Source organism: Cynocephalus volans, chromosome 9 (assembly GCF_027409185.1).
Source record: "Cynocephalus volans isolate mCynVol1 chromosome 9, mCynVol1.pri, whole genome shotgun sequence".
Classification (NCBI taxonomy): Eukaryota; Metazoa; Chordata; class Mammalia; order Dermoptera; family Cynocephalidae; genus Cynocephalus; species Cynocephalus volans.
The window spans coordinates 110,368,333-110,377,544 of NC_084468.1; the positions used below are offsets into that span (position 1 = coordinate 110,368,333).

The following is a 9,212-nucleotide window of genomic DNA, read 5'->3' on the forward strand; positions in this document are numbered from 1 at the left end:
TATCCCAAAAAGAAATCACATCACAGAAAGTAGCCTAAATTCTTACCCACAGGAGTTTTTCCACTTAATATAGGTCAAAACAATAATTGAAAAAAAAATTAAACTCTATAATTTTACTGCCCCAGACCTCTCCCTGTGGGTAGTAGAGACATTTGGGAGGCAAAAGGGGACTCTTCTTCAACCTACTACTCTTTTTTTCCCCCTGTCCTCAATAATGCTCCTAATTCTTTTTTTTTTTTTTTTTTTTTTTTTTTGTCGGTTTTTCGTGACCGGCACGCAGCCAGTGAGTGCACTGGTCATTCTTATATAGGATCCGAACCCGCAGCGGGAGCGTCGCCGCGCCCCCAGCGCAGCACTCTACCGAGTGCGCCACGGGCTCGGCCCATGCTCCTAATTCTTAGTAGTAGATTTTAACTTGCAGAGAATAACTGCTAATAGTTCAAATGATTGTGATTATTTATGGTACGTAAAGAATGACTCTCTCTCCGAATATGGAGCAAGAGAAAATTACTTAAACAGTACTATATGGCATTTCAAAAGTCCTCTGTATATGCAAGGAAGTGCTACCAATTTGATCAGTTTTGAAAATTTTATATATTTTTTCATTTAAGATGTGTATTATGAGAAATTCATTTTATTCTATAGTGGATCCTTAACAGTTTTGAAAGATTTTTAGGGAAAATATCAGACAAGTTAAACTAGTTATCTAGAAATCTTGAAATCTTTTAAGCTAGCTAATGGTTTGTTTATATGGTTTATCTGCTCATAAAAACAACTTTTTATTTCATTGATCTTTTGTTTCATTTTTGGGGTCTTTATATTATTTAGTTATACTGTGATCTTATTTCTTTCCATCTACTAACTTTGGAATTGGATTGTTCTTGTTTTTCTAGTTCTTCGAGGTGTAGTGTTAGGTTGTTTATTTGAAATCTTTCTATTTTTTTTCATGTAAGCATTTATTGCAATAAAAATCCCTCAGTACTGCTTTTGCAGCATCCCACAGGTTTTGATATCATGTGTCTTTATTTTCATTGGTTTCAAGAAATTTTTTGATCTCCTGTTTAATTTCTTCTTGGACCCATAGATCATTTATGAGCCTGTTGTTTAATTTCCATGTATTTGTATAGAGTCCTGAGTTTCACTTCTTATTAATTTCTGGTTTCAATCTGTTGTGGTCAGAAAAAGTACTTGAGATTATTTCAACTTTTAAAATTTTGTTGAGACTTGATTTGTGACCTAACATGTGGTCTACCTTGGAGAGTGTTCCATGTGCTGATGAGAAGAATGTGTATTCTGTAGTTTTTGGATGAAATGTGCTGTAGATATCTGCCAGGTCCAATTATTCTAAAGTGTAGTTTAAATCCTGTGTTTCCCTGTTTACAGTTTGCCTGGATGATCTGTCCAGTGTTGACAGAGAGGTGTTCAGGTCCCCCACTATTATCATATTGGGATCTGTCTCTTTCTCTAGATCTAATAGTGTTTGCTTTATATATCTGGGTGCTCTGGTATTGGGTGCATGCATATTTGTGATTGTTATGTCTTCTTGCTGGATAGATCCCCTTATCATTATATAGCAGTCTTCTTTCCCTCGTTTTTTGGTTTTTGGTTTAAAATCTACTTTATTCAATATAAGAATAGCAACTCCTGCTCATTTTTGGTTTCCATTTGCATGGTATATCTTTTTCCATCCATTCACATTGTCTATGTGCATCTTTACTCAGAGAAATCAGAGAGAAGTCTCTTAAAGACAGCATATAGTTGGGTCTAACTTTTAAATCCAAACCATTAGTCCGTGTCTTTTGAGCAGAGAGTTTAATCCATTTAAATTTAGGGTTGTTTTGAGAGGTATTGTCTTACTCCTGGCATTTTATCATTTTTAGTTTAGATGTTTTAAATGTCCTTTGTTCCTTTATTACCCTTTATTAATTGTTTTCACTGTTTGTTGGTTTTTCAGGTGGTTAGATTTAGTTTCTTTTTCTTTCTTTTTTGCATTTTTGTTTTACCAGTGGGTTTTCTCCTTTCTTGTGTAATTGTGGTAGTGATTATTGTTGTTTGGATTCTACATACCGGACTCTTACTGCTGAATTCTATCAAAACTTAAAGAGAAATTAATACCAATTTTCTTCAAACTATTCAAAAAAAAAATTGAAACACAGGCCATTCTCCCAAACTCATTCTATGAGGCCAGCATCACCTTAATACCAAAACCAGACAAAGATACAACAAAAAAAAAGGAAACCGCAGGACAATATCTCTGGTGAATATAGAAGCAAAAATCCTAAATAAAATACTAGCTGTCAGAATACAACAACACATCAAAAAAATTATACATCATGACCAAGTGGGATTCATCCAAGGGAAACAAAGATGATTCAACATACACAAGTCAATAAATATGATACACCAATCAAAAAAATCAAGAACAAACACCATGTATTTATCTCAATAGATGCAGAAAAAGCATTTGACAAAATTCAACATCTCTTCATAATAAAGGCTCCCAGCAAATCAGGTAGAGGAGGAAAGTATCTCAACAAAACAAAAACCATATATTACAAACCCACTGCCAATCTCATCCTGAATGAGGAAAAGCTGAAAACGTTTTCCTTAAGAGTAGGAATAAGACAAGGATGACCACTCTGAGCACTCCTATTTTAGTATTAGAAATACTATCCAGAGCAGTCAGGCAAGAGAAATAAATAAAGGGCATCCAGATTGGAAAAGACAAAGTCAAAGTGTCCTCCCTCTTTGCAGATGCCATGATCCTATATATAGGAAAACCTAAAAACTCTACTAAAACACTTTTAGAGCTGATTAATAATTTCAGTAATGTTGCAGGATACAAAATCAGCATTCCAAAATCAGTAACATTTTTATTCTCCAATAAAGAACTCAAGAAATAAGCCCATTTATAATAGTCATCTAGAAAACAACATATGTAGGAATCAGTTTAACAAAGGACGTGAAATACCTCTACAAAGAGAACTACAAATCACTACTGGAAGAACCTAAAAAGGACACAAAAAGGTGGAAAGACATTCCATGCTCTTGTATTGAAAGAATCAAAATTGTGAAAATGTCCATACTACTCAAAGTGACCTATAGATTCAATGAAATTCCTATTAAAATACTAATGGAATTCTTCACAGATATATTAAAAAAAAATCCTAACATTCATATGGAGCAACAAAAACCCCAAATAGCCAAAGCAATCCTGAGCAAAAAAATAAATATATAAAGCTGGAGGCATAAGACTTCAAAATATACTACAAAGCTACAATAACCAGAACATCATGGTGCTGGCATAAAAATAGACAATTGGACCTATGGAACAAAACAGAGAACCTGGAAGTCAACCCACATACATACAGCCAACTGATCTTTGCCTAAGGCAACAAGAGCATACATTAGTGAAAAGACTGCCTCTTCAATAAATGGTGCCTCTTCAATAAATGGTGCATCCATATGCAGAAGAATGAAACTAGACCTGCATCTCTCACCATATACCAAAATTAACTCAAAATGTATTAAAGACTTAAGTATAAGACCTGAAACTATAAAACTACTAAAGGAAAATATAGGAGAAACACTTCAGGAAGCAGGACTTGGCAAAAATTTAGGGATAAGACCCCAAAAGCACAAGCAACAAGAGAAAAAAGAAAAAAAAAAGGGATTATATCAAACTAAGAGCTTTTACACAGGAAAGGAACCAATCAACAGGGTGAAAAAACAACCTACAGAATGGAAGAAAATATTTGCAAACTATACATCAACAAGGGGTTAATATCCAGAATATACAAGAAACTCAAAAAACTACACAGTAATAAAACAAATAACCCAATTAAAAAAATGGGCCAAGGAGTTGGATAGACATTTTTCAAAGGAGGACATAGAAATGGCCAACAAGAACATGAAAAAATGCTGAACATCACTAATCATCAGGCAAACAAAAATTAAAACCACACCGAGATATCATCTCACCCCAGTTAGATTGGCTATAATCAAAAAGACAGAATAACAAGTGCCAGTGAGGATGCAGAGAAAGGAGAATTCTCCTACAATGTTGGTGGGACTGTAAATTACTACAGCCATTATGGATAACAGTATGGAAGTTTCTCAAATAACTACAGATAGATCTACCATATAATCCAGCAGTCGCACTTCTGGGTATATACCCACAGGAATAGAAATCATCATGTTGAAGGGATACCTGCACTCTCATATTCATTGCAGCTTATTTACAATGGCCAAAATATGGAACCAATCTAAATGTCCATCATCAGATGCTAGATAAGGAAAATATCATGTATATACACAATTTATGAATTTACTAATACTACTCAGCCACGATAAAAGAATGAAATTCTTCCACTCGCAGCAACATGGATGAGCTTGGAGAAAATTGTATTAAGCAGAATGATCCAGTAACAGAGGGAAAAGTACAGCATGTCCTCATTCACTCCTAAGTGGGAGCTAGGAGAGAAAGAAGGAAGGAAAGAAAGACCACAGTGGTGCATTGGATTTATAGAGGGAGGAACAGACCTAGGGTGGCTGGGGGGATACAGGGAAGAGAGGGAGAATGGGTTGGGGATAGTTGGGGTGGGGGACATGGGAAATAATTGCTATCCATGGTGGTAGGCACGCTGATAGTATGATCATCACATCTTGGGCACAGATGCTGATGGTCAACTCTGTGCTCCATGATTATGTATAATCAATACAAAATATATAAAATTTAAAAAAGAAATCTTGAAATCTTATTAAATTGGATATTTTAGAAAGTTTTGCCTTTCATATTTGATCTGAATATTTAATTTCACATCCTAGCTGCTAAATTTAACTTTCCAGTGATTTTTAATGTTTGTTACAACTTTACTATGAGATGAATTATGTCCTCTAAAATTCATGTGTTGAAGCCCTAACCCCTAGTAGCTAGAATGTGACTGTTTTTGGAGACAGGGCTTTTAAAGATGCAATTAAGTTAACATGAGGTCTTTAGGGTGGCCTTAATCCAATATGACTGGTGTCCTTATAAAGTTTGGAGAGTAGGGCATAGAGCACACAGACAGAGAGGGGTGACCAAGAGAAAAATGAAGGCGAAGATGGCTACTAGAAAGTCAAGGAGAGTAGCCTTCGAAGAAACCAAACCTGCCCACACCTTAGTCTTGGCCTTCTTGCCTCCAGAACTGAGAAAATAAATTTCTGTTGTTTAAGCCACCCAGTCTGTTGTATTTTGTTACGGCAGCCCTAGCAAACTCATACAACCCTTTAGTTTAAAAGTAATTTAAAATGTACACTGTTGGTTATTATGGTCTTCATTGAAAGTACAAAACACTAAATTTTTAATTCCTAGACACTGACGTAATTTCATATTGGTTAATAAGACCAGCTTTAGACTGAAAGGTCCTGTAGGGACCAAATGAAAACCATCTAAAATATAAGAAGTAAAAGATAAATTTACTCATAACTTTGATCAAAGATCTAAATTCTAGATGTTTGAGACCATTGCAATTTCTCATCCATAGTTTTCTTTAAAAGCCACTAGCGCCCGCCTGCAGCCAGCTCTCTGGCAGGTTCAAGCGGACCTGGGAACTCTCCTACCACACTATTCCTCAAACAATTGCAGATAGATCTACCATACGACCCAGCTATCCCACTGTTGGGAATATACCCAGAGGAATGGAAATCATCAAGTCAAAGGTATACCTGTTCCCCAATGTTCATCGCAGCACTCTTTACAATAGCCAAGAGTTGGAACCAGCCCAAATGTCCATCATCAGATGAGTGGATACGGAAAATGTGGTACATCTACACAATGGAATACTACTCAGCTATAAAAACGAATGAAATACTGCCATTTGCAACAACATGGATGGACCTTGAGAGAATTATATTAAGTGAAACAAGTCAGGCACAGAAAGAGAAATACCACATGTTCTCACCTATTGGTGGGAGCTAAAAATTAATATATAAATTCACACACACACACACACACACACACACACACACACACACAAAACCGGGGGGGGGGAAGAAGATATAACAACCACAACTACTTGAAGTTGATACGACAAGCAAACAGAAAGGACATTGTTGGGGGGTAGGGGGGGAGGGAGAAGGGAGGGAGGTTTTGGTGATGGGGAGCAATAATCAGCCACAATGTATATCGACAAAATAAAATTTAAAAAAATAATAAAATAAAAAATAAAATAAAATAAAATCTAAAAAAGAAAATTAAAAAATAAAATAAAATAAAATAATAAAAGCCACTAAACATGTGTGCTTGGTAGCATTTATTGTGGTTGCAGTTCATAGTAGTCTGATGGTGTAGACAATGTGTCTCTGTCCTTGTTTCGCTGATCAGTGGATTTCAGAGAGAGAAGAGCTTTGAGAGAAGAGAGGGCCAGGGGAAGATTGCCTGGGTAAAGGGTAACCCACTTAAGGAAGCTGAAACGTCTGTTCATATTTAAACAGATTGCCTTGTCTGCTCCTGTAAAACCTGTTGAATGAATACAAGTCCCTCTGTTGTCTCTTTTCACTTGTTTTTCTCTAATACCTTAAATAAACTGGGACTTAATAAGTGGCTTAGTATGAACAAATGAATAAGTAAATTGATGGATGGCATCGCTATTCTTTTTGGAAAATTGGATTCGTAGGAGGTAAGACAAGGAGAGAACTATGTAAGGAAATGTAGTGATTGGCAAAACCATGCTAACAGTAGAGAGACTAAACTCCTTACTATGTCTCTTGAAGTCTGATCTGAAATATTTATATAAAACAAATACATCAGAAAGTAGTGAGCATGTTTTCCCCTAGATTTATATGATTTTTTACATATATCTTTCAAGAAATTTTCTCATTACATTAATTTTTGAAGTTTAATTTGACTGATTTATTTTCAAATGGTTTATCATCATTACAACATCTGAATTGATATCTGAGAAAAATATGAATAATATACCACTTTTTATTTAAATTTTCAAATTTATTATTAGCATATTTCATTCTTACAAATTGTGATATTTCTTTATGCTCTTTACCTGACCTATCACTTTTTACTAAAACAGAAAACATTGCTTTGTTATCACATTGAAAGTTTTGCTCTAAATAGCACAAATCCTGTTATAATATTTATTTTATAATGTCCTGATATCATGTACACACAAACACACACTACTCACATGTGCAAATTGTTTTTCTCTTCTCAAGAATTAAAGTTTTTTTTTTTTTTTTTTTTCCTTTTTTTGTCCTTTTTTGTGACCGTGCTCAGCTAGTGAGCCAACCGGCCATCCCTATATAGGATCCGAACCCGCAGCGGGAGCACCGCTGCGCTCCCAGCACCACACTCTCCCGAGTGAGCCACGGGGTCGGCCCAAGAATTAAAGTTTTGATGTAATGGTGTTTGACCTTGAAAACTGAATTTAAAGAAATATGTCTTATAAGGAGAATATGAAATACTTAGAGCAATGTCCCTATCTTTTTTTTTTTTTTTTTATCTTGTATTCTAGCTGTTTTCATACCAGGTATTTTACTTGATGTAATGACCAATTGGGAATTGCAATGTGTGGATTATTTTTAGTATAGAATAAACGCCATAACAAAAATACCCCCAACACATATACTGATTCAAACGTAATAGAAGTGTACAGCTGGCAACCTCTGCTCCAAAACATAAAGATAGTTTTATTTCTGTTTATTTCTCCACATAGAAAAGTGTGAAATACCTGTTTCATAGATGAGATACTTTTCTATTGTCGTGACCCAAAAAAGAGAACATGATTTCATTCTTAGGTTGAGATTGCCTGCAGTCATCTCATCTGATAGGGCAATTTAAATCCTAACATTTAATTTACTGTATTACAATTCAGTGAAAGCGATGAGCTTTGCCAGGACTGTTCATAGCCTTTTCTCTGAAAATGAGCAGCAGAAAACACATTCTTGATAAATGGATAAGAGAATAAATCTTTAAAATAATTTAGCCAGAAAACAAACAAACAAACAAAAAACAAGGAATAAAATGAATTTCCAGATCTGAAAATGGCTTTATCCTCCAGGAATATGTGCTGAATTTATATTGGTTTAGTTCTTTAGGTGGTTTCTCAGAGTGATACAGACTGACAATTGCCATTTGTGACATTTAATTACTGGGAACCAGTAATAAAATATCTGTACCACCACTACTTAAATAGTGATCTAGTGTGAACAACTTCAAATTCATGAACTTCACTTTCTCTTCCAAGTGTTTCATTCTAATTCTGAAGTACTCAGGCTTATAATGAGTAGACCACATTTAAACAAATCTATTTTAAATTGTGCAATTTTAGACTAGCACGATGTCTGACATATAATACCTAATAGAGATTTGTTGACTGAATTAGAAAATTTCAACCTGAGGCTAAGTAATAATATTGCCATAAAAATTCAATTTGAGAATTTCAAATTAAAATTCTATTTTCTATCTATAATTTTTATATGCAATTTTACCAATGTAAAAATAAACTTTCCAGCTCTGTTTATTTTAAATGTTATACATTATCAATATATCTCAAGAGTTTTCTAAGAGCATTTACTACTTATCTTCTTCCTTATTTCCCTTTCAATAGTTTTCATCATGAGCTACTTAGGTCTATGTAAGATAGGAGCATTCCAAGCAGCTCCCTTACTTCTTTCTTTCCCCTTTGGTGATAATTTATTTACCCCATGTAGGTTAGCATTTTGTTCACTGGTATTCTTAAGGATATACATGCATATAACTTCATTAGTGGGTATTTAAACTGTATATGGGGCTAATTTATAGGAGTCAGAGAACACTATATTTATTACTGTGATGGTTAATAGTATGTGTCAACTTGTCTGGGCCACTAAGCCCATATACGTAGTCAATCTGGATGTTTCTGTGAGGGTGTTTTTGGAAGAGATTAACATTTAAATTGGTGAACTTGGAGTAAAGCAGATTGCACTTCATAATGTGGGTGGGCCTTATCCAATCAGTTGAAGGCCTGAGTAGAATGAAAGACTGACTACCTCCCACTTCTCAGACAAGGAATTCTACAGCAGAGAGCACTCTGAATTGCACTACAAAATTGGGTCATCCTAGGTCTCCACCTGCTGGCCCACCCTTCAGATTTTACACTTGCCAGCCTCCATAATTATGTGAGTTAATTCTTTAATATAAATTTCTCTCTTGTTCTCTCTCTCTCTACACACACGCG

The 9,212-nt window shown here is 35.0% G+C and overlaps 1 non-coding gene across 1 annotated transcript; it reads left to right on the forward strand.

The window, feature by feature from the left end:
• The first annotated feature begins 8,819 nt into the window (after window positions 1-8,819).
• On the forward strand, window positions 8,820-8,879 carry LOC134386717 (small nucleolar RNA SNORD66). Its single transcript, XR_010024539.1, has one exon. It is a non-coding gene; the product is annotated as a small nucleolar RNA SNORD66 (small nucleolar RNA).
• The last annotated feature ends 333 nt before the right edge of the window (window positions 8,880-9,212 follow it).